This window comes from Euwallacea similis, chromosome 4 (assembly GCF_039881205.1).
Source record: "Euwallacea similis isolate ESF13 chromosome 4, ESF131.1, whole genome shotgun sequence".
NCBI lineage: Eukaryota > Metazoa > Arthropoda > Insecta > Coleoptera > Curculionidae > Euwallacea > Euwallacea similis.
Genome location: NC_089612.1, coordinates 4,639,299 through 4,666,059, shown reverse-complemented (window position 1 = coordinate 4,666,059; position 26,761 = coordinate 4,639,299). Strand labels below are relative to the sequence as shown.

Genomic DNA, 26,761 nt, shown 5'->3' with positions numbered 1-26,761 from the left:
TTATGGGTAGTGCCATCTGTGAACCTGTGTGGCAAGTGCTTGCATATTTCTTTTTTTGTAGTAATTTCCTGTATATCGTGCGTTACAATAATGACATTCGACAGTAATCGGACTGTGAGAGTTCTTCGTTTGTTTATTTACAGTAATTGAAATGTGTAAATTAACTTAAAATTTTACTTTTGAAATGAAAATATTGTGCCATTTATAATTGAGAAGGAAACAACAAGAAGTTTGTTATCCCAGTCGATCGATGGAATATCTATGGAATTAGAAATTAGGAGGTAAGAAAGAAAAGAAACCCATCGTCGAAGGAGTTTTTAGTAATTGTCGAATTTCAATAACTATTCTAGTACTCACAGATTAAATATATTTGTCTTTTTTCTAACGCAATTAAAACTTATTTTGGGTACCGTCGTAAAGCAGCTTTTTGATAAAGATCATATTGTTTTGATTCAACTTGTACTTGTAATTTGAGGTTGTCTAGTGTTGAGTTGCAAGATTGGTGAGATTCCAATACTCTTGTGTATAATTAACGATATCAAATATTACATTCTTCGTGGAATGGTACGTACTATAGCTGTCTGTCTTCTTTTTAGCACAAAAATTGCAGCCAAAAGATATGAAATTGTCGTTCCAATCAGAACGCGGCGAAAAAGATTCTACCAGCCTCGATAGTGGAGGCATTCCTGACGTTGATGTAAAAAGGTAAAAATTTGAATTTTTACAGTGCTAGACATCAGTTAAAGTTATGCAACTGAAGAAACTTGTTATCGAATAAACAATTTATATATAAAATGAATTGAACCATTATTATAATACAGTATATCAATTTGAAAACGAACCTTTAGCGATTACAGAAAATACGTAAATATACCAAAACACGTCGATTTTATTTTCAAGGGGAATATTCTTTTAGGGCTCTTTAATAAATTGCATGCATCCACTAATGGAGTTTGAATTATACCCCACTTGAAAGGTGTTTTATTTACCTTTCCAAAAATATCTTTTCTTTCATTGAGAGATTTAAAAAAAATCACGTCCAAAGTATAAACAAGCTTTATTATCAATTGTATTGGAAAAAAATTGTTTATTAAGATCTTAATTATTCTAAATAGCGTTTATTATTTGTTAAATAAGGATAAAGTTAATCGCTTTTAAACTTTAATATTTATAGAAGCCTTTATTTAAATTTCCTTACACGCAGCTATAATTCTTCCAAGTACGTTCAGTTATGACTTAACGTGAATTATTACACAGATTTCACGTTCATTTGTTCTTTTACTTTTTTGTAGTAGAACTTTAACAGTGGATAGAATAATTATAAAATAATATAGGCCCATAAACGCATCGTTTTAAAGATACCGGTGATATATTATTTTTTAAGGGGAAAAATTAGATACATTTCTGTACGTGATTGATATTTAAGTTTTTAGATGATTTTAATATGTATATAAGAATACATAATGTAAAAGTACTAACGATTTTTGTGACGATACAGGAGTTATGTGTATAACATAGAATTGTAAATTTGGAATTGTTGAAGCATATGTTATGTGAAATAATTGTGTCAAGACATAAGGTATTCATAGCGGGATCAATTTGGATTAAATGGTGGATGCGAAAGAATTTTTAGGCGTGGCGCCATCTGGGAGCGTAGGTTATAAATTTTTTCTTTGTTTATACTTGTAGATTTCTTTTTTGTGTGCTTTTACAGATTTCTGTTTCGTGTGCATTTGTAGATTTCTTGTTTATAGGAATTTTCTGTTCATCATGCATAACAATAATGACATTTTTCAGTAATTATGCTGTGAGAGTTTTTCGTTTGTTCATATTAATTGAAATGTGAAAATTAACTTAAAAGTGTGCGTTTGAACGGAAAATGTGGAATTTAAACTTGAAAAGCAAAAAACAAAAGTGGTGTCATCTTAGTCGATCGATAGAATATCTGTGGAATTAGGAACTAGGAGGTAAGAAAGAAAAGAAACCCATTGCCGAAGGAGTTTTCAATAATTCTCCATTTTCAATACCTATTCTAATACTTACAGACCATACAAACTATTAATAAATATCCCTTTTTTCTAATGCAATCAAAACTTAATTTTGGTACCGTTCTAAAGAAGTTTTTTCATAAAGATCATTGTTTTGCCTCAAGTTGTACTTGTCATTGGAGGTTATCTCGTGTGAGTTGCAAGATTAGTGGGATTCCAATACTTTTGTGTTTCATTAATGATATTTTGAATATTACATTTTTCGTAGAAAGATACGTACTATAGCTGCCTGTCTCTTCTTTTCAGGACAAGAACTGCAGCCAAAGATATGAAATCGTGGTTCCACCATGAATGCAGCGAAAAAGATCGTACCATATCTAGGAAAGTGCAAGTTGCCTGCTAGTGGAAGTATTCTTGACAGCGACAGAAAAAGGTAGGAATTTAAAATTTTTATAGTGTTAGATGTGAATGAGAGTCACCATGCAATTGATGAAAATAATCGTTATCAAAGAAATAATTTATATTCAAAATTGTATGAATATTACAACAGTGAGTTAATTTGAAAAAGAACCACTTTTGATATTTCTGGTATTATAGAAAATGTGTTAATATACAAAAATAAATGGATTTTATTTTCAAGAGGGATGTTTTTTTGGGTTTTTTTAATTAAATTGAAAGTACTTTTTAGCAGGGGTGGAAAAAACTACTAAGATTTAAATTGGGAATTTTAAATGAGTAGCAAGGTTGAGTGATACCTAATTTGAAAGGTTTTTTGGGAAAAATGATAATTGTTAAATAAGAATAAAGAGAATTGTTTTTAAAGTTTGATATTAATAGAAGCTTTTACTTGAATTTCTTTACATGTAGTTATAATTTTTCCAGGTAAGTTCACTTAAGGCTTGTTGTGAATTATTATATAGATGTCACATTTAATTTGTTTTTTTACTTTTTTGTAGTAAGACTTTAAAAGTGAATAGAATAATTACTTTTAAGAACGTTTCATATCAATATAGGTTCATAAACCTTTTCTTTTAAAGATATCTGGTGTGGAAAACTTTAGAAGAAATTTTAATTATTTTTCATACTTTCTTAAAATAAATTTACCTATGAAATATTAACGTTTTATCGTAATTATTATTTGAGTGTTATGGATCAGGAATATGTAGTAATTTAAGATAGAAAATAAACTGTATTATTTTTAAGGAGATTCGGTATGATAAGAACACATAGTGCAAAGGTACTAATGATTTTTATCACGATACAGGAGTTATGCGTATAAAATAGAATTGTAAATTTGGAATTGCTTAATGCATATGTTATGTGAAATAATTGCGTTAAGACAATGGGTATTCATAGCAGGACCAATTAGGATTAAATGGTGGATGCGAGAGAAGAGATTTTTATGTGTGGCGCCATCTGGGAGTCTGCGTTGCAAGTTTCTTCTTTGTGTGGTTTTACAGATTTCTTTTTGGTGTGTTTTTGCAGATTTCTTCTTCGTGTACACTTGTAGATTTCTTGTTTGTGGTAATTTTCTGTACATCGTGCACGACAATAATGACATTTTTTTAGTAATTGTACTGTAAGTTTTTCGTTTGTTTAATTATATTAAAATGTAAAAATTAACAAATTTACTTAAAAGCGTGCGTTTGAAATGAATGTGGAATTTAAACTTGAAAAGCAAAAAAAAGTGGGGTATCATTTTATTCGATCGATAGAATATCTGTGGAATTAGAAATTAGGAGGTAAGAAAGAAAAGAAACCCATCGTCGAAGGAGTTTTTAGTAATTGTCGAATTTCAATAACTATTCTAGTATTCGCAGATTAGATAAATTTGACTTTTTTCTAACGCAAGGAAAACTTATTTTGGGTACCGTCGTAAAGCAGCTTTTTGATAAAGATCATATTGTTTTAATTCAACTTGTACTTGTAATTTGAGGTTATCTAGTGTGAGTTGTAAGATTGATGAAATTTCAATGTTCTTGTGGTTAACTAATGATATTGAATATTATATTTTTCGTAGAAACGTATGTACTATAGTTGCCTCTCTTTTCTTTTCAGGACAAGAATTACAGCCAAAGGATGTGAAATTGTGTGTGTGTATCCATCCCGAATGCAGTGAAATGATTGTGCCATCTTGGAAAGTGGAAACTGTGTGCTAGTGGAAGTATTGCAACGGCGACAGAAAAAGGTAGGAATTTAAAATTTTTATGGTGCTAGATTTGAATGAGAGTTACTAAGCAACGAAAGAAAATAATTGTTATCAAAGAAGTAATTTATATCGAAAATGAATTGAACAAGTATTACAACAGTGTATTAATTTGGAAACAAACCACTTGATATTTCTGGGATTATAGAAAACGTGTTAATATACAAAAATAAGTGGATTTTATTTTCAAGGGGGACTTTCTTTTGGGGTTTGGTATTAAATTGCAAGTACTTTCTAGCAGGGGAGGAACAATCACTAAGATTTTAAATAGGTTGAGTGATACCTAATTTTTTTATTTATTTTTTTTCTTTTTATTAAAAGGTTTTGGGGAGAAATTATATTTAAACCGTAAATAAGCTTCGTTACTAAATGTTTTAGGAAAATTGATGTTTAAACTGTAAAGAAGTTTCGTTATGAAAGGTTTTTAGGAAAAATGATGTTTCCTTATTAAAGGTATTCAAGAAAAATTGTTTATTAAGATGTTAATTATTCCAAAGGGCCTTTATTATTTGTTGAATGAGAATAAAGTGAATTGTTTTTAAACTTTGATATTTATTGAAGCTTTTATTTGAGTTTGCTTGCACGTAGTTGTAATTTTTGCAGGTAAATTTGCTTAAGGTTTTTGTGATTTATCATACAGCTTTTATCTTGATTTGTTCTTTTACTTTTTTGTAGTAAGACTTTAAAAGTGAATAGAATAATTCCTTTTAAGAACGTTTCATACCAATATAGGTTCATAAACGTTTTGTTTTAAAGATATCGGGTGTGGAAAACTTTAGAAGAAATTTTAATTATTTTTCATACTTTCTTAAAATAAATTTACCTATGAAATATTAACGTTTTATCGTAATTATTATTTGAGTGTTATGGATCAGGAATATGTAGTAATTTAAGATAGAAAATAGACTAAATATTATTTTTAAGGAGATTCGGTAGGTATTCATATTTAATTTTTTAGATGATTTTAATATGTATATAAGATAAGAACACATAGTGCAAAGGTACTAATGATTTTTATCACGATACAGGAGTTATGTGTATAAAATAGAATTGTAAATTTGGAATTGCTTAATGCATATGTTATGTGAAATAATTGCGTTAAGACAATGGGTATTCATAGCAGAACCAATTAGGATTAAATGGTGGATGCGAGAGAAGAGATTTCATGTGTGGCGCCATCTGGGAGTCTGCGTTACAAGTTTCTTCTTTGTGTGGTTTTGCAGATTTCTTTTTGGTGTGTTTTTGCAGATTTCTTCTTCGTGTAAACTCGTAGATTTCTTGTTTGTGGTAATTTTCTGGACATCGTGCATGACAATAATGACATTTTTTTATAATTGTACTGTAAGAGTTTTTCGTTTGTTTATTTATATCGAAATGTGGAAATTAACAAATTAACTTAAAAGCGTGCGATTGAAAAGAAAATGTGGAATTTAAAATTGAAAAGCAAAATACAAAAGTGGTGTCATCTCAGTCGATCGACAGAACATCTGTAGAATTAGGAACTAGGAAGTAAGAAAGAGAAGAAACTCATTGTCAAAGGAGTTTTTAGTAATTGTCAACTTTCAATAACTATTGTAGTATTCGCAGATTAGATAAATTTGACTTTTTTCTAACGCAAGGAAAACTTATTTTGGGTACCGCCTTAAAGCAGCTTTTTGATAAAGATCATACTGTTATGATTCAACTTGTACTTGTAATTTGAGGTTGTCTAGTGTCGAGTTGCAAGATTGGTGAGATCCCAATATTCTTGTGTTTAACTAAAGCTATTGAATATTATATTCTTCGTGTAAAACGTATGTACTATAGTTGCCTCTCTTTTCTTTTCAGGACAAGAACCGCAGCAAAAGGATGTGAAATTGTGTGTGCGTGTGTGTGTCCACTCGGAATGCAGTGAAATGATTGTGTCATCTCAGAAAGTGGAAACTGTTTGCTGGTGGAAGTATTGCTGATGGCGACAGAAAAAGGTAGGAATTTAAAATTTTTATGGTGTTAGATTTGAAGGAGAGTTACTATGCAACGAAAGAAAATAATTGTTATCAAAGAAGGAATTTATATCGAAAAGAATTGAACGAGTATTACAACAGTGTATTAATTTGGAAACGAACCACTTGATATTTCTGGGATTATAGAAAAGGTGTTAATATACAAAAATAAGAGGATTTTATTTCCAAGGGGGACTTTCTTTTGGGGTTTGGTATTAAATTGCAAATACTTTCTAGTAGGGATGGGAACAATCACTAAGATTTTAAATAGGTTGAGTGATATCTAATTTTTTTATTTATTTTTTTTCGTTTTATTGAAAGGTTTTGGGAAAATTGAAGTTTAAGCTGTAAAGAAGTTTCGTTAAGAAAGGTTTTTGGGAAAAATGATGTCTAAACTGTAAAGAAGTTTTCTTATAAAAGGTTTTGGGAAAAATCATGTTTCGTTATTAAGGGTACGGAAGAAAAATTGTTTATTAAGCGGTTAATTATTCCAAAGGGTGTTTATTATTTGTTAAATAATGATAAAGTGAATTGTTTTTAAACTTTGATATTTATGGAAGCTTTTACTTTGAATTTGTTTGCAAGTAGTTGTAATTTTTGCAGGTAAGTTTGCTTAAGGTTTTTGTGATTTATCATACAGCTTTTACCTTGATTTGTTCTTTTGCTTTTTTGTAACAGGACTTTAAGAGTACATAGAATAATTACTTGGAAGAACATTTCAAACCAACATAGGCTCGTAAACGTTTGGTTTTAAAGATATCGGGTGTGGAAAATTTTAGAACAATGAGGTTATTTTCATAACGTTCTTAAATTAAAATTACCTATGTACTATTACAGTTTTGTTACAAAAAAGTGGGCCAGTGTATTTAGTATTTCATGGTGTGTTTTATTATTGCAAGTTCTAAAATTGAAGGAATTCTAACCTAGATGAAGATTCGCGTTTTTTTTTGCAACGTTGCCAGTTCCTCCCTTTTCTCCCAAAAGGAAAATGAATGATTTAATTTTCAGTTGATCTTTGAATTTCACGGTGAAATAGCACATTTAACAAATTCATTGCTCAGGGAAATTATTTATCATCCTATTTTAAATAGGAAAAACCATCCCCGAGGTGTTTCGGGCAGTAAATGTGTTAAAAAACACCTAATAAACCGATTGTGTATCAATTATTACTATTGGGTCATGAGTATTTGCATTTACTCGATTTAAATGGTTGTTTTAATAATTATTATGAAAATTTGGAAACAAAAACACGTGTAGTAAAGGATACCGAGGAAGGAAAGGTAATAATTGATACATGATGAATTTATTAGTGGTTTTTTAACACATTTACGGCCCGAAACAACTCTGGGGTGGTGTCTAATTGAGATATGATCGAATGTGCTATTTCACCGTGAATTTGGGGAAGGTTTGAAAAACATGATTTTTTATTTTGAGAGAAAAGGGGGGAATTGGGAACTGTTGGCAGAGGAAACTGGGGATTTTGATCCGGGTTAGAATTTCTGAAAATTTTAGGATTTCTTGCACAAGCCGGCAACACTGTACGGCACCGGGCCCAAAGAGGGCCCGGACAAAGTGACGGACGCGACGCAAAGTTACGTGGAGGCGATTGGCCTCCAGGTAACCTGGCGAGGAGTCGGCCAGTTTGGCCGACCCCTCTTTGGGGGTCTTCAACCTCGTTTTTCGGATTCGGCAGAACGACAACGTCGACATATCGGAGTCATCCCCTTAGAGAGCGGGGGAACGCGGGAATTATTCATGGGGCCAGCATGAATAAGGCCTTTGTTCCCGGCGCTCTCCGAAAAGATGGCGGCGACATGCGCCGCTGCCGTTAACTGGTCTCGAATCCCGAGTAGATGAAGACGATGGGAATCGTCAAAAGCGCGAATGTCTATACACTTAATTTTCTGGAAGCGGTAGGGTTTTCGCGTGGCTCCATCTTTTAGTTGTCGGAAAAGGAAGTTAAAATTGTAAAAGACGAGAATGAGATAACCTCGTGGATTGTCAAGAGTGTCTGGAAAAAGTAAATGAAGATGTAAAATTTTGGAAGTTAATTATTAAAAAATAAAAGAATTGATTATCTACTGGATTCAAGATTAGAAGATTGCGATCCACAAATTTACAAAGTAAGAAGAAAGTAAAGAAATACTGGATTTTTCCATAAAATTTACTCTAACAGTGGAATTTGAAATGGTACCGTGGATGGAGAAATATTAAAACAGAGGTAAATTAAGGATCTAAGAGCATACATTTCCAGGAAGCAAACGGAGGGACGTATTAAAAAAGGGAACACAGAAAGAGTGGGTCTAGAACAAGTACCTTTTTGGTTAGGTTTACGAGCACGAGATTAGTAGTGAGGATTTTCAAGAGAAAACCTAAAAGGATGGACCGAACGTTTAACCTACACATTAGGAAGAAAGAAGGTCGGTTGCTCCTCAGATTTGATATAAATAAGATTAAACCATTAAGATTATAGAGGATTTCCTCGACAGATCAACAATGATCAAGGAGCCAGAGGTAGACACACTTAACTTTATCCAAAATTTGTAAGGAAAGTTGGATTATTGCTCATATTCATCGATAGGAAAGACACATTTTTGAGTGGAGGACCGAAAAGAATCTAGGTTAAGAGCAAAAAGATACCAAGGTAGTACATTGTAGCTTTATCGAAGAATAGTGCTTTATTTATTTCTTCTTAGCGAAAAGGATATGATTTATAAGGGAAGGAAAGAGGGTGGTTACTTGGATACATGGAATTTTGAAAGACAAAAATAGGAAATTACAAGAACAGCAAAAGTGAAAATGATCGAATAAGCTGACTGGGGCCGAGTAAAGGGAAAAAGAAAGGCAGCCAAAGTATTTTTTCATCAGGAAGGAGATATCGAGATTTGGAGGATTGCAAGTAAGTGGATTATTAGGAGAATGCTTTTTGTCTTAAGAGGAATAGGAATTTCTTAGTTATTTTGATGCATCAGAAGGACATTTGATTAATTTAAAAGGAATTGTGTGAAAAATTGTACCATAACTTATGGATTATTTTGGAATTGAATATTTGAGAAAATAGAGTATTTAATTGGAGCACCGTACTACCGGAAAGGGTAATTTTATTTTGAATTTGTATGTGAGTATAGTAGGTAGGGTGTTTTATGGATATTTGGAAAATTCACCATTATAAGTATTATTTGTCTTATTGGAAATAATTTATTTAAAAGGTAAGAGACAACAGAAGGTATTACACATTGAAGATTAAAATTGATTTATGTAGAAATGGTGAAAATATATTGTTACATTAGTAGATATTGTAGGAAATTAAATTGTGATTATTATTTAAGTGTTATAGGTAAGGAGGATGTAGTAATTTAAGATAGAAAATAGACTATGTGTTTAGTTTTTTAAGGAGACAAAATAGATACATTTCTGTAGCTATTGATATTTAATTTTTTAGACGATTTTAATATTTATATAAGATAAGAAAATATGGTGCAAAGGTATTAGCAATTTTTGTCAAGATACAGGAATTACGTGTATAAAATAGAATTATAAATTTGAAATTGTAGATGTATATGCTATGTGAAGTAATTTTGTTAAGATGTTAGGTATTCATAGTAAGTAAAAGTAGGGATATAGTACAGGATTTCTCAGGGTATTTTTCTTTTGAGGGAGGTAAAAGATACGGAGGGGAGGTAGGTGGAAAAATGTACGAGAAACATGCATATAGAATGTAAAACTTTAAAGAAACACTGGGTAGGATAGCAATTAGGAGTAAACGGTGGATGCGAAAGAAGATGAGAGATTTAAACACAAAAATAGGACTTTATTTGTTATATGGAGGGATAATATAAAGACATGTAAGAAGAACGGGAGGGAATGCAAATAGCTGCATAAAAGAATGGAGAAATTTGTTAGTAGATTATTTGTTAACAGCAAAGATTATTCCTCCTGGATTTCGAGGATAAGACTAAGAAAGAACATTTATTTCAGAAGGAACAAATGAGCATGCATATTAAAATTAACGATATTAATAAAGGTATTAGGTAACTTATGGAAAACTTGTTTAGAACGATAGAATAAGGGAAGTTATATTATTTTTTTAATTATATTTTATTAGTGTTAGTATGTAGTCATTGTCAACTAGGAGCTTCCTAAAATTGTAGAGGAACTTTAGGGCTTAGAAAAGCCAATGGGACGATTTTTCTCGGAAGATCTTTGAAAAAACACTGGTTTTTAAGGATAACTTGGGGATTCTGGGACAAAATGGTGAACGAGATATATTCACTGGAACCGTGAAGTTAGGAAAAGTAATTACAGGAAAAAACCGAAATTGTGAGGTCTAAGTGGAATTAGGGACGACGAATTTGGAAGGTTTAGCGATTTGGTGTTTTTGGAAATTTCTAAGCAGCTCAGGAAGGGCTGAAAAAAGACTTGGAAGAAAAAGCATTGGACAAGTCAAGTGAGAAGTAGAGATTGCACGGGGGTACAGTATTCATTGGAGAAGATATAAGAGAGAAGGTGGAAAACAAGATTGGTTTATTTTGAGAAGGGTTTGAACAAGTGGAATCGTGTGTAAAATAAAGGGATGAATTTGGACGATATGGCAAATGAGGTTTTCTTAAGAAAATATTAAAAGGAAGATGGATTATAGAACGTCATAGATTTGAAAGATTTTTAAAGAAATTATTTTAATTGTTTCTAAATTAACATTATGTATGATAATTTTTTATAGTGTTGTTTACGTATAAGTAGGATATTTATTAGTTTTAACTTTTGTAATTGTAAACTAAGGTAAAAGAGATAATAGGATGCTCCACATAATTTGCACACAAGTGGGCCAAGTGTGCAAATTATTGGGATAACATTAAACTGGCACCAACAGGTACTATGACGGTTCTAAAGGATTTATTAGAACTGGGAATTTGCTAGTCTGCTTTTTCGTGTTTTTACTACATTTTATGATTGATTAATATTTTATACTTTGTTTCCTACAGTAGTAGATTCTTTATGTAGTCTACATACTGTGCTGGTGAGATATAATTTGTATTATTTCAGAATTTTATTAGTGCTTTAGTCTTGTGTGAAATAGACTGTTAGGACGTAGGTTCTATTTTAATTGTACAGGGTATAGGGAAATAACTTTGTCAAATTTAACCGACGATCGAGAACATTATTTGAAACGTAAAGTTTTTTTGAACAGGAAAGAGAAACGTTTGTAAATTGACGAATTATTATTTAGAATTAGAAAATTAGAATGGCTAACCCGAACTAACCAGGATTAAAATAGGAAGTAGGAAGGTAGCAAAGTTATTTCCCTAACACTGTATATTTACGGCGGGTGCGTGTAATCCCCGGCGAGTTGGGATTGACGAAGCTAGAAACGTAACGTTGCTTTTGTATTTAATGAGAAAGTAAAGCAAATAGGGAAATTACCGTGATATTTGAGGAGATTTAATTTTTGGACGTCGTCGTAAAGAAGGGAACTATTAAACTGAGTCATTTAAAATGGCCATTCGAAGTTGAATCATTAGTAGTCAGCTGTGGAATTTTACACGAGAGAAATAGAAGATGAAAAGTAGGTCGCAGCGGGATCGTACGAATTTGAACGACAGGGCAGAGTGAGGTTATAATGCTTTATTTATTACTACTTTTAACTTTGAAGATTTCGATTAAACATTTAAGCTATTTTTTAAGAAAAGAGGTCGAATTGTTTAAAAAATGAACAATAATTGTCGAAAATGTCGTCCATTCACTTGAACGTACAAATTTACCAGAACTTTGATACTTTGGAAGACACGGTCGAGAATTCGTGGGGTGATAACTGCACACTGCCCAAATTCGTCGTTTGAAACTTTGATTACGTGTATTTACGGTGTAAAAGTATTATAAAACTGGCAACAAGAAGCAACGCAGAGGTGTGATGTGCGGGGGCCAAGGTGGGTAGATATGCTTAGTGCACGAACTTATTAAACGATCGATTGACTTCTCGAAGGTAAACTAAGGTTATAAGAGCTGTGGTTATATTAAGTTGAACATAACCGTGTCTTAATTTGTCTAAAATGTAAAGCAGCCTTTTGATAAAGATCTGATTGTTTTGAGTCAACCGGTACTTGTACTATGAGGTTATTTAATGTGAGTTGCAAAGATTCCAACGTTCTGGTGTTTAAGTAATGGTATTGAATATTATATTCTTCGTGGAAACCTATGTACTATAGCTGCTTCTCTTTTCTTTCCAGGACAAGAACTGCAGCCAAAGGATGTGAAATAGTGTGTGTGTGTCTGTGTTCGTCCCAAATGCAGTGAAATGATCGTGCCATCTCCGAAAGTGGAAGCTGTTTGCTGGTGGAAGTATAGCTGACGGCGACAGAAAAAGGTAGGAATTTAAAATTTTTATGCTGCTAGATTTGAGGGAGTGTTACTATGCAAAGGAAGAATATAATTGTTATCAAAGAAACAATTTATATTCAAAACGAATCGAAAGAGTATTAAAACAGTGAGTTAATTTGAGAACGAATCACATTTGATATTTCTGGGATTATAGAAAAAGTGTAAATATACAAAAATAAGGGGATTTTATTTTGAAGGGGGACATTCTTTTGGTGTTTTTTTATTAAATTGCAAGTACTTTCTAGTACGAAGGGAAAGAACCAGTAAGAATAAAATTGGAAATTGTAAATAGGTAGCAAGATTGAGTGATACCTTATTTGAAAGGTTTTTTTTAAATTTTTTTGGTTTTCTGGAAAGGTTTTGGGAAAATTGAAGTTTAAGCAGTAAAGAAGTTTCGTTAAGAAAGGTTTTTGGGAAAAATGATGTTTAAACCTTAAAGAATCTTCGTTACTAAATGTTTTGGGAAAAAGGATGTTTCCTTATTAAAGGTATCAAAGAAAAATTGTTTATTAAGAGGTTAATTATTCGAAAGGGTCTTTATTACTTGTCGAATAAGAATAAAGTGAATTGTTTTTAAAGTTTGATATTTATCGAAGCTTTTACTTGAATTTGCTTGCATGCAGTTATAATTTTTGCAGGTAAGTTTGCTTAAGGTTTTTGTGATTTATGTTACAGCTTTTACCTTGATTTGTTCTTTCGCTTTTTTGTAGCAGGACTTTAAGAGTACATAGAATAATTACTTGGAAGAACATTTCAAACCAACATAGGCTCGTAAACGTTTGGTTTTGAAGATATCGAGTGTGGAAAATTTTAGAACAATGAGGTTATTTTTATTTATAACCTTCTTAAATTAAAATGACCTACGTACTGTTAAAGTTTTGTTACAAAAAAGTGGGCCACCGTATTTAGTTTAGTATTGCATGGATGTGTTTTATTATTGCAAGTCCTAAAATTGAAGGAATTCTAACCTAGATGAGGATTCGCGGTTTTTTTTGCGACGTTGCCAGTTCCTCCCTTTTCTCCCAAAACGAAAATGAACGATTTAATTTTCATTTGATCTTTGAATTTCACGGTTAAATAGCACATTTAACAAATTCATTGCTCAGGGAAATTATTTATCATCATATTTTAAATAGGAAAAACCATCCCCGAGGTGTTTCGGGCAGTAAACGTGTTAAAAAACACCTAATAAACCGAAGATGTATCAATTGTTACTATTGGGTCATGAATATTTGTATTTACTCGATTTAAATAGATCTTTTGACAATTATTATGAAAATTTGGAAACAAAAACACGTGTAGTAAAGGATACCGAGGAAGGAATGGTAATAATTCATACATGATTGATTTATTAGTGTTTTTTTTAACACATTTACGGCCCGAAACACCTCTGGGGCGGTTTTGTCTAATTGAGATATATGATCGAATGTGCTATTTCACCGTGAACTTGGGGAAGGTGTGAAAGTGATTTTGAGAGAAAAAGGGGGAATTGGGAAATTTTTGCAGAGGAAACTGGGGATTTTGATCCGGGTTAGAATTTCTTAAAATTTTAGGATTTCTTGCACAAGCCGGCAACACTGTACGGCACCGGGCCCAAAGAGGGCCCGGACAAAGTGACGGACGCGACGCAAAGTTACGTGGAGGCGATTGGCCTCCAGGTAACTTGGCGAGGAGTCGGCCAGTTTGGCCGACCCCTCTTTGGGGGTCTTCAACCTCGTTTTTCGGATTCGGCAGAACGACAACGTCGACACATCGGAGTCATCCCCTTAGAGAGCGGGGGAACGCGGGAATTATTCATGGGGCCAGCATGAATAAGGCCTTTGTTCCCGGCGCTCTCCGAAAAGATGGCGGCGACATGCGCCGCTGCCGTTAACTGGTCTCGAATCCCGAGTAGATGAAGACGGTGGGAATCGGCAAAAGCGCGAATGTCTATACACTTGTTTCTTTGGAAGCGGTGGGTTTTTCGCGTGGCTCCATCTTTTAAGGGTTCGGAAAGGTAGTTAAAACGGTAAAAGACGAGAATGGGATAACCTCTCAGATCGTCACGAGTATTCCGAAAAAGTAAATAAAGATTGAAAATTTTGGACGTTAATTTATTAAAAAATAAAAGAATTGATAATTTACGGGATTCAAAATCAGAAGATTGGGATCCAGAAATTTCCAGAGTGAGAAAAAGTAAAGAAATACTGGATTTTTGGATAATATTTACTCTAACAACGGAATTGGAAATGGTACCGTGGATGGGAAAATATTACAACAAAAAGGTAAATTAAGGACCTAAAAGCATACATTTCCAGAAAGCAAACAGAGGGAGTTATTAAAAAACAGAACACAGAAAGAAATGGTCTGGAACAAGTACCTTTTTGGTTAGGTTTACGAGCAGGAGATTAGTAGTGAGGGTCCTCAAAGGAAAACCTAAGAGGATGGACCGAAAGTTTAACCTAGATACTAGGAAGAAAGAAGGTGGGTTGCTCCACAGATTTGATAAAAATAAGATACACCATTAAGATTATAGTGGATTTCCTCGACAGATCAACAATGACCAAGGGTCCAGAGGTAGACACACTTAACTTTATCCAAAATTTGTAAGGAAAGTTGGATTATTGCTCATATTCATCGATAGGAAAGAAACATTTTTGAGTGGAGGACCGAAAAGAATCTAGGTTAAGAGCAAAAAGATACCAAGGTAGTACTTTGTAGCTTTATCGAAGAATAGTGCTTTATTTATTTCTTCTTAGCGAAAAGGATATGATTTATAAGGGAAGGAAAGAGAGTCGTTACTTGGATACATGGAAATTTGAAAGACAAAAATAGGAAATTACAAGAACAGCAAAAGTGAAAATGATCGAAAAAGCTGACTGGGGTCGAGTAAAGGGAAAAAGAAAGGCAGGCAAAGTATTTTTTCACAAGGAAGGAGATATCGAGATTTAGAGGATTGCAAGTAAGTGGATTATTAGGAGAATGCTTTTTGTCTTAAGAGGAATAGGAATTTCCTAGTTATTTTGATGCATCAGAAGGAATTTGATGAATTTAAAAGGAATTGTGTGAAAAAGTGTACCATAAGTTATGGATTATTTTGGAATTGAATATTTGAGAAAGTAGAGTATTTAATTGGAGCACCGTACTACAGTAAAGGGTAATTTTATTTTGAATTTGTATGTCAGTATAGTAGGTAGGGTGCTTCATGGATATTTGGAAAATTCGCCATTATAAGTATTATTTGACATAATTTGTTTAAAAGGTGAGATAACAGGTGTTATTATAAATTGAAAATTAGAATTTATTTGCATACACATAGTGAAAGTATATTATTTTTGAATTAGTAAATATTGTAGGAATTGTGAATTACATTATGATTATTATTTAAGTGTTAAGGATAAAAATGTAGTAATTTAGGATAGAAAGTAAACTGGATATATTATTTTTTATAGGAAAAAACTAGGTACATTTTTGTAAGTGTTGATATTTAATTTTTTAGATGATTTGAATAGTTATATAAGGTAGGAAATGATAGTGGTGATGTACTAATAATTTTTGTGAGGATATAGAAATTATGTGTATAAACTCGAATTGTAAATTTGAAATTGTAGATGTATATGCTAAGTGAAGTAATTGTATTAAAATATTAGATATTCATAGTAAGTAAAGGTAGGGATATAGTACTGGATTTCTTAGGGTATTTTTTTTTTTGAGGGAGTGGAAAAATGTACGAGAAACATGCAAACAGAATGTAAAACTTCAAAGAAACTGGATAGGATAGCAATTAGGTGTGAAGGGTGGATGCGAAAGAAGAGTAGGGATTTAAACATAAGAATAGGACTTTATTTATTATATGGAAGGATAATACGAGCATTTGTAAGAAAAATGGGAATGAATGAGAAAGAATGTATATTAGAAAAGTAGAATTTGCCATCAGATCATTTATGTATTTATAGTTCATAAGAAAGTAAAGATTATTACTTTTGAATTGTAACAGTAGAGGTGAGGAAGAACTTATGTATATTTGAGAGGTAAATAAGAGGAGCTTTTAGAAGGAACAAATGAACACGTACATTAAAATTAGAGATAATTTATGGAAAACCTATTTGGAATGATAGAATAAGGGAAGTTATTACTTTATTATATTTTATTAGTATTAGTAAGTAGTGATTGTGAACTAGGAGCTTCTTAAAATTCCAGAAGAGCTTTTGCAGGAGCTAGAAAAGCTATTTGGGCAATTTTTCCTGGAAGATCTTTGGAAAAACACTGTTTTTTCAGGATAACTTGGGGATTCTTGGACAAAATGGTGAACAGGATTTATTGATTGAAATTGTGGAGTCAGGAAAATTAACTATGGGAAAAAACCGAGATTGTGGGGTCCTAGAAGGGGTCTAACTGGAACTAGGGATGATTAATTTAGAAGATTTAGGGATTCGGTGCTTTTAAAAATTTGTAAGAAGTTCAGGAAGGAAGGGAACTGGTCAGTGGAGATAAGATTTTTTCTGAAAGAAGAGAAGTGGAAAAGACTTATGCAAGTGAAGCGAGAAGTAGAGATTGGAGTACGAAGGTGCAGTAGTCATTGTATAAGACAGGAGAGAAAAGACAACTAACAAGATTGGTTTATTTCGAGGAGAGTGGGGAAAGTGATAGGATGAATTTGAACGATAAGGGGAAAGAGGTCTTCTTAAGAAGACATTAAAAGGAAGATGGATTATAGAACATTAGAGATTTTAAGGATTTTTAAAGAAATTGTCTTAATTATTTCTAAATTAGAATAGTATTTAGGCATAAGTAGGATATTTATTAGTTTTTAATTTTTGTAATTGTAAACTAAGGTAAAAGAGATAATAGGATGCTCCACATAATTTGCACACAAGTGGGCCAAGTGTGCAAATTATTGGGGTAAAATTAAACTGGCACTAGCAGGTACTTTCACGGTTCTAAAGGATTTATTAGAACTGGGAAAGTTGCGACGGTAGAGACAAAAACAGGTGGCGAATTTGCTAGTTTGTGTTTCTATGCTTTTTCTATATATTTGCTTTTGAAGAAACACGGAAAAGTATTTTATATTTGTGCGTTTTACACATTATTTTTAAATGGAAGAATTTTTTCACGAGTGCTTTGGTCTTTCGTTAGAGAGACTTATCATTTTATTTTAATTATACATAGTGTGGGGGAAATAACTTCGGAATGGGAAAGAGGAAGAAGATTTGTAAACGTAACTATTTTGATTTCTTTGGAAAAAGAGAGACACATTTAAAGAATTGGCAATGTGTCTTTTAGTTTGTTTCATTTGGATGCTTCTTTAGAATAAGAGAAATTAAAGTAGGAAAGTTATTTCCCTAACACTCCGTACATTTAGGATAAGTGGGTGTCATCGTTGGTCATTATAAGTAACGAGACGAGGAAGTAACGAAAAGAAAGAGGACGGGGTGATTACCGCGCATTTTCGGAAGTTATCGTACCGAGGGAACCATCAGAACCGACATCTGCACCGAAAATTGACGTTCGAAGTTTGCACGAGAGAAACGGAAGACGAAAAGTAGGTCGCGAGGAACGCATCGCGTAGCTCGACCATTTTCTGTCAAAAAGAACTTTTTGACAGAGCGGAGAGAGGTTACATCGCCATATTTACTTTGTATTTCGAAGACGTTAAGGCGTATGACTAATTTTTAACAAAATTAGTCTAATCGTTCGACAAATGAACAATAATTGTAGAAAATGTCGTCCATTCACTTGAAACGTACAAATTTACCAGAACTACGATAATTTCGAAGACATCGCGGAGAACCGGTGGGGTGATAACTGCACACTGCTCAAATTCGTCCTTTGAGACTTTGATTAGGTGTGCTTACGGTGTAAAAGTGTTATTTTATAAAACTGGGAACAAGAAGCAACTCACCCAGGGGTGTCAGGTGGGTAAATATGCTCGGTACAGGAACTTATTAAAGGAATGACTACATTCTCGAAGACAAACTAAGGTTATTCGAGCTGTGGATGAAGGAATTTGTCTAACAAGTAAAGCAGCTTTTTGATAAAGATGTGATTGTTTTGAGTCAACCGGTACTCGTATTCTGAGGTCATGTAGTGTGATTTGCCAAGATGAAATGTAAAGATTCCAAAGTTCTCATGTTTAAGGATATTGAATATTAAATTCTTCGTGGAAACTTAAGTGCTACAGTAGCCTCTCTTTTCCTTCCAGGACAAGAACTGCAGCCAAAGGATGTGAAATTGTGTGTGTGTGTGTCTACCTCGAATGCAGCGATAAAGATGGTGTGATCTGGGAAAGTGCAAGGTGTCCAGTAAAGAAAGTATTCCCGAAGGCAACAGAAAAGGTAGGAATTTAAAATTTTTATTGTGTCAGATTTGAGGGTTAAGCAGTTGAAGAAAATAATATTGAAAAGAATTGGAAAGAGTATTCTAACAGGGTGTTAATATGAAAACGAACCACCTCTGATATTTCTGGGGTTATAGGAAAAGTGTAAATATACAAAAATAAGTGGATTTTATTTTCAAAAGGACTTTCTTTTGGGGTTTTGTATTAAATTGCAAGTACTTTTTAGCAGAGGTGGAAACAACCACTAAGATTTTAAATAGGTGAAGTGATACCTAATTTTTTAAAGAATTTTTTGTCTTTTTATTAAAAGTTTTGGGGAGAAATGATATTTAAACCGTAAAGAAGCTTCGTTACTAAATGTTTTAGGAAAATTAATGTTTAAACAGTAAAGAAGTTTCATTAAGAAAGGTTTTTGGGAAAAATGATGTCTAAACAGTAAAGAAGCTTCGTTACTAAATGTTTTGGGAAAAAGATGTTTCCTTATTAAAGGTATCAAAGAAAAATTGTTTATTAAGATGTTAATTATTCCAAAGGGCCTTTATTATTTGTGGAATAAGAATAAAGTGAATTGTTTTTAAAGTTTGATATTTATCGAAGCTTTCACTCGAATTTGCTTGCATGCAGTTATAATTTTTGCAGGTAAGATTGCTTAAGGTTTTTGTGATTTATGATACAGCTTTTATCTGGATTTGTTCTTTTGCTTTTTTGTAGCAGGACTTTAAGAGTACATAGAATAATTACTGGGAAGAACATTTCAAACCAACATAGGCTCGTAAACGTTTTGTTTTGAAGACATCGGGTGTGGAAAATTTTAGAACAATGAGGTTATTTTTATTTATAACCTTCTTAAATTAAAATTACCTAAGTACGCTTAAAGTTTTGTTACAAAAAAGTGGGCCACAGTATTTAGCTTAGTATTGCATGGATGTGTTTTTATTATTGCAAGTTCTAAAATTGAAGGAATTCTAACCTAGATGAGGATTCGCGGTTTTTTTTGCGACGTTGCCAGTTCCTCCCTTTTCTCCCAAAAGGAAAATGAATTATTTAATTTTCATTTGATCTTTGAATTTCACGGTTAAATAGCACATTTAACAAATTCATTGCTCAGGGAAATTAATTATCATCCTATTTTAAATAGGAAAAACCATCCCCGAGGTGTTTCGGGCAGTAAACGTGTTAAAAAACACCTAATAAACCGAAGATGTATCAATTGTTACTATTGGGTCATGAATATTTGTATTTACTCGATTTAAATAGATCTTTTGACAATTATTATGAAAATTTCGAAACAGAAACAAGTGTAGTAAAGGATACCGATGAAGGAACGGTAATAATTGATACATGATCGATTTATTAGTGGTTTTTTTAACACTTACTGCCCGAAACACCTCTGGGGTGGTTTTGTCTATTTGAGATATGATGATAAATGAATTCCCGGAACAGGGAATTTGGGGAAGGTTTGAAAAACATGATTTTTTACTTTGAGAGAAAAGGGGGGAATTGGGAACTGTTGGCAGAGGAAACTGGGGATTTTGATCCGGGTTAGAATTTCTTAAAATTTTAGGATTTCTTGCACAAGCCGGCAACACTGTACGACACCGGGCCCAAAGAGGGCCCGGCAAAGTGACAGACGCGACGCAAAGTTACGTGGAGGCGATTGGCCTCCAGGTAACCTGGCGAGGAGTCGGCCACTTTGGACCGACCCCTCTTTGGGGGTCTTCACCCTCGTTTTTCGGATTCGGCAGAACGACACCGTCGAGAACACATCGGAGCCATCCCCTAGAAAGCGGGGGAACGCGGGAATCTTTCATGGGGCCAGCATGAAAGATGCCTTAGTTCCCGGCACTTTCCGATAAGATGGCGGCGACATGCGTCGTTGCCGTTAACTGGTCTCGAATCCCGAGTAGATGAAGACGGTGGGAATCGGCAAAAACGCGAATGTCTATACACTTGTTTCTTTGGAAGCGGTGGGTTTTTCGCGTGGCTCCATCTTTTAAGGGTTCGGAAAGGAAGTTAAAACGGTAAAAGACGAGAACGGGATAACCTCTCGGATCGTCACGAGTATTCCGAAAAAGTAAATAAAGATTGAAAATTTTGGACGTTAATTTATTAAAAAATAAAAGAATCGATGATCTACGGGATTCAAGATGAGAAGATTGGGATCCAGAAATTTACAGAGTAAGAAAAAGTAAAGAAATACCGGAATTTTGGATAATATTTACTGGAACAGTGGAATTCGAAATGGGATCGTGGATGGAGAAATATTACAACAAAGAGGTAAATTAAGGATCTAAAAGCATAAATTTCCAGGAAGCAAACGGAGGGGCTCATCGAAAAACAGAACACAGAAAGAAAGGGTCTGGAGCAAATACCTTTTAGGTTAGGTTTACGAGCACCAGATTAGTAGTGAGGTTCTTCAACAGAAAACCCAGCAGGAAGGATCGAACATTTAACCTACAAATTAGGAAGAAAGAAGGTGGGTTGCCCCACAGTTTTGACATAAAATGATGGAACCATTAAGATCATAGTGGATTTCCTCGACAGATCACCAATGACGGAGGGGCCAGAGATATAGACAAGGAACTTTACCAAAAACTTCTATCGAAAGTTGGATTATTGCTCACATTCAAGGATAGGAAAGATAGATTTTTCAGTGGAGTAGTCGGATTCAAAAGAACTTAAGTTAAGGGCAAAAAGATAGCAAGGTAGTACTTTGTAGTTTTATCGAAGGACAGTGGTTTATTTATTTCCTCTTAGCAAAAAGAATAAGATTTATAATGGAAGGAAAGAGGAAGCTCACTGATATAGATTCTTGGAACTTTGGCAAGAGAGAAGTAGGAAATTACGAGAACAGCAAAAGTGAAAATGATCGAAGAAGCTGACTGGGGCCCAGGAAAGGGAAAAAGATAAGGGCCAAAGTATTTTTTCACAAGGAAGGAGATTGTGAGATTTGGAGGATTGCAAATAAGTGGATTATTACGAGATTGCTTTCTTATGTTAAGAAGAATAGGAATTTGCTTGTAGTTAATAAGTAATTTGTGAGTTTAATTTTGAAAGTTAATTAAGAATTTTCTAGTGTCTAGTGATGTATCAGAAAGATATTTGATTAATTTAAAAGGAAATGTGTGAAAAATTGTACCATAACTAATGGATTGACTTGTGGAATTGTAATTTGAGAAAGTAGAGTATTTAATTGGGGCACCATATTACTGTAAAGGGTGATTTTATAAGTTAGTACAGTAGGTAGGGTGTTTGATTGGTATTTGGAAGTGTAAGGTGAAAGATTCACCATTATAAGTATTATTAGAAATAATTGAGGATTAGATTTTATTTATATAAACATAGGAAAAGTATATTATTTTTAAATTAGTAGATATTGTAGGAATTGTGAATTACATTGTGATTATTATTTAAGTGTTAGGGATAAAGATGTAGTACTTTAGAATAGAAAGTAAATTGGATGTATTATTTTTTATAGGAAAAACTAGGTACATGATTTGTAATTGTTTAGAAGATTTGAATATTTATATCAGATAGGAAAGCATAGTGTAAAGGTACTGATGATTTTTGTGAAGGTACAGGAATTATGTATTTGAAATTGTCGATGCATATGTTAGGTGAAGTAATTCTGTTAAGATATTAGGGGTATTCATAGTAAGTTTAAGTAGGGACATAGGATAGGACTTTTTAGGGAATTTTTCTTTTGAGGGAGGGAATGTAGGTGGAAAAATGTAACAGAAACATGCACATAGAATGCAAAACTGGAGAGAAATTGGAAAAGATAGGAATTAGAAGTAAATGGTGGGTGCGAAAGAAGAGGAGGGATTTAAACATAAGAATAGGACATTATTTATTATATGGAAGGATAACTTGAGCATATGTAAGAAAAGTGGGAAGGAATGTATATTAGAAAAGTAGAATTTGCCAGTAGGTCATTTGTAGTTAATAAGAAAGTAAAGATTATTTCTTGTGAATTTTAAGGATAAGAGTAAGAAAGTACATGTATTTGAGAGGGAAGTAATTAGAGCTTTTAGAAGGAACAAATGAATAAGTAATATGTATATTAAAATTAGTGATATTTATAAGGGTATTAGGTAACTTGTGAGAAACAAGTTTGGAGGGATAGAATAAGGGAAGTTACATTATTATATTTTATTAGTATTAGTATGTAGTCATTAGATATGTGTCAACTAGGAGGTTCCTAAAATTGTAGAGGAACTTTAGGGCGTAGAAAAGCCATTTGAGGAATTTTTCTCGGAGGATATTTGGAAAAAAGTCTGTTTTTAAGCAATACTTGGGGATCCTTGGACAAAATGGTGAACGAAATTTATTCACCGAAATTGTGAGGTCTTAGAAAGGATGTAACCGGAATTAAGGAAGAAGAACTTGGGAGATTTAGCAAAGGGGAGAATTTGAAAGAGGCTTAGGAAGGGCCGGAACTGGTGAATGGAGATAAGATTTATTCTGAAAGATGAGGAAAAAGACTTGGAAGAAAAAAGCATTTCCAGCAGTGGACAAGTCAAGTGAGAAGTAGAGATTGGAGCACTGTGGTGCAGTATTCATTGGAGAAGAGAAGAGATAAGAAAAAAGGTGGAAAACACGATCGGTTTATTTTGAGGAGGGTTTGAATATAGGGGGCAAAGTGATAGGATGAATTTAAACGATATAGCGAATAAGGTCTTCTTAAGAAAGCATTGAAAGGAAGATGAATTTGAGCGATTTTTAAAGAAATGGTCTTAATTGTTTTTAAATTAAGATATTGTGTATATACGATAATATTTTTATAGTGTTAATTATGTATAAGTAGGATATTTATGTAGACTGAAGGGGCCTTTTTAGGACGCCCCACATAATTTGCACACAAGTGGGCCACGTGTGCAAATTATTGGGGTATTATTAAACTGGCACTACTAGTAGGTACTTTTACGGTTCTAAAGGATTTATTAGAAGTGGGAAAGTTAAGAAAAAGAGAGGTAGGGAATTGCTCGTTTGCTCGTTTACTTTTCCAAATTTGTACTACATTTTATGATTGATTAGTATTTTATACTGTGTTTCCTATAGTAGTAGATTCTTTGTGTAGTTCACGTACTGTGTGGGTGAGATATAACTTGTATTATTTTAGAAATTTATTAGTGCTTTAGTCTTGTGTGAAATAGACTGTTAGGACGTAGGTTCTATGTGAATTGTACAGGGTATAGGGAAATAACTTTGTCAAATTTAACCGACGATCGAGAACTTTATTTGGAAAGAAGAGAAAGGGAAAGAGCAATGTTTGTAAATTGAGGAATTATTATTTAGAATTAGAAAATTAGAAAGGCTAACCGGAACTAACCACGATTAAAATAGGTAGTAGAAAAGTAGCAAAGTTATTTCCCCAACACTGTACATTTACTGTACGTGTATAATTCTTGGCGGGTTCCGATTGACGAATTTTAGGTTAGCATTAGCAGTCAGCTGTGGTAATTTACACGAGAGAAATAGAAGATGAGAAGTAAGTCGCAATTCGATCATGCGATTTGGAATGACAGAGTAGAGTGAGGTTATATTAATTTATTTATTACTATTTTTAAGTTTGAAGATTTCGATTGAAAATTTAGGCAATTTTTTAAGAAAAGAAGTGTAATTGTTTAAAACATTGATAATAATTGTGGAAAACGCGGTCCACTCATTTGAAAGTTGAAGTTTACCAGAACTTTGATACTTTTGAAGACATTGTCGAGAACTTGTGTGGGGTGATAATTGCACACTGCCCCAATTCGTTCCTTGGGGCTTTGATTACGTGTGTCGATTGTCTCGGAAGTAATTTTTGAAAACTGGGGACAAGAAGTAACCCAATGGTGTAAATTGGAATTGGTCGAAGGATTCCACATAACATTCTCGAAGATGAACTGAGGTTATACGAGCCATGGCTCCATCACCTCGGACATAACCCCATCTTACTTTGTCAGGGTGTGGGGATGAAGGTATTTGTGGAACACGTAAAGGTGCCTTTGGAAGTATTTGAGGATTATTTGTATTTTAGATTTGCATAGTTTGAGAATTTGCACATTCCGAGCTATGAAAGTAGGTATTATGACTGAGGAGTGTTGGGAATGATGGATTCAGAAGATTATTATGTGTATTATGTGGTGTCTCATTGAACTAGGTGCAATGAATTGTCATTGTTTCAGATTCCGAAGGATGAAGTACTCGGAACACTTGCATTTGGTGATAGGTGCTAGGAGATAAGTCGAGGGGACAATGTCTTCAAGAAAGCATTGGAGGTTTGAAGCTCCTTAATTAATTTTGTGAGAAAACAGATGAAATGCATACAGTAACTGAGAAAGGAAAAGGGAGAAATGGAAGGACCCAATGGTAGGTAAGTGATGAAAGTAAGAAGTAGTGATAGGTGGAGGGACTTGAGAAGAAGAGTATTTTGTGAGGAACGAAAAGTGAATTGTACTTTTTCCTAGAAATTTGAGAGTCGAGTAGATGTGTAATTGGTACTCGAGCAGTACAGTTTGTGATATTGTGTGGTTCTTTAGCATTGCTCATGGCTCGTGTAAGTAGAAATGGTGGATTGTTTTGAATTGTAAAAGGGGTTAAGGGATAAATAAATGAAAGCATTTGAAACTACATTGCAGGGTACTAGTTTTTTAATGAATTTAGTAAAAGTGCAATGAAACTTTTCGTTCCTAGTTAGGAAATGAGTGTATTTTCGATTTTATGATTATGAAATGTGTTATTTTTGATAAAAGATGAAATTTAAAATTGAAACAATTAATTTTCTATGGTTTATGTATTATTTAACTGATTTTTGATAACATTTTTGTTTGTAATTTACTAACTGGATATTATATTTATTAAATTTGTGACTTTTTTTGTATTACTTTTGATGACTCGAAAGAGTATTTGTCGAGGTGATACATTAGAGTGGTGGTATATTTGGTAACTGTATATTTTTTATTATTATTATTATTATTATTTTTTAAGAAGCTTTTAGAACTAAAAGAAGGGTGTTTCTTCTGACTGCAAGTAATAAAAGCAGAATTGAAGGATTTTGTGTGAGATTATTTCTAAACCTGTTACCCGATGAATAGGAAAGTGGTCTTTTGGGATTCGTGAGAGGATTGGGTTTATGCATTTTTGTCTTATTTTGTGGAAATGTAGTAACTTTTTATAGGTATTGTCTATATTTTTGGAAACATTCCCCGCAGTATTATGACTGATTTAGAGCTTGTATTTTGTAAATTTAGTATATTTAGTATTTATTGATGAATATTATTGGTGTTTCTATGAATGAAGAAGAGATACATGGTCTGCATTATATTGAGAGATGAGTAAAATGTTTCTAAAGACATGTACTCTTATTTATTTATAAGTAGAGGATAGTTTAGATATTTAAAAAAAAGTGACACATTAAAGGGTGGTATATATTGATTATTAAATTGGATTTTGAGGGTCAGGGTGCACTGTGGAAATTTGGGGATGTAGGGAAGACAGAGAAACTAAAGTAATTTGTATTTTTCTGATTTGACTGTCTTTTGAGAAATTGAATTTGAGGACTTTGAATTTTGAAGTAAAGGGGAGATTATTCTTTGGGAAAGGTCAACAAGTGATTTAGATTTTTTGACTTAAAGTGTGTAGTAGATTTAGGGGGACATTTCCAGTGTGATTTTGCATTTTTTAGATTTTCACGGGTGTTAGTATTAATTTGTAATTATTTAGATAGAACTATTGAGATAATTTTTGTATTTCTTTATTGCTGAGATGATGTATTTTTTATTTATTTGTTTGATACTGCGGGGAAAGAGATTAGATGATTTGGAAAGTATTTAAAAAAAAAGGGACATTCTTAGGGAAGATGAGATTTGGGATGGGGGAACTGAGGATTTTAGAAAAAAGGGAATAGAAG

General features: G+C 33.1%; 1 long non-coding RNA gene across 7 annotated transcripts; it reads left to right on the top strand.

The window, feature by feature from the left end:
* Positions 1-140: 140 nt before the first annotated feature.
* LOC136408509 (uncharacterized) lies at positions 141-25,905 on the top strand. 7 transcript variants are annotated; one of them, XR_010752088.1, is made up of 9 exons: positions 141-281; positions 597-705; positions 2,295-2,421; positions 4,047-4,176; positions 6,022-6,158; positions 12,401-12,537; positions 18,733-18,865; positions 21,178-21,343; positions 21,412-22,728. It is a non-coding gene; the product is annotated as an uncharacterized lncRNA (long non-coding RNA). The 7 variants fall into 7 exon arrangements; XR_010752085.1 differs by lacking the exons at positions 141-281; positions 597-705 and adding an exon at positions 1,816-1,967; XR_010752086.1 differs by lacking the exons at positions 141-281; positions 597-705; positions 21,178-21,343; positions 21,412-22,728 and adding exons at positions 1,816-1,967; positions 25,038-25,905.
* Positions 25,906-26,761: the final 856 nt, after the last annotated feature.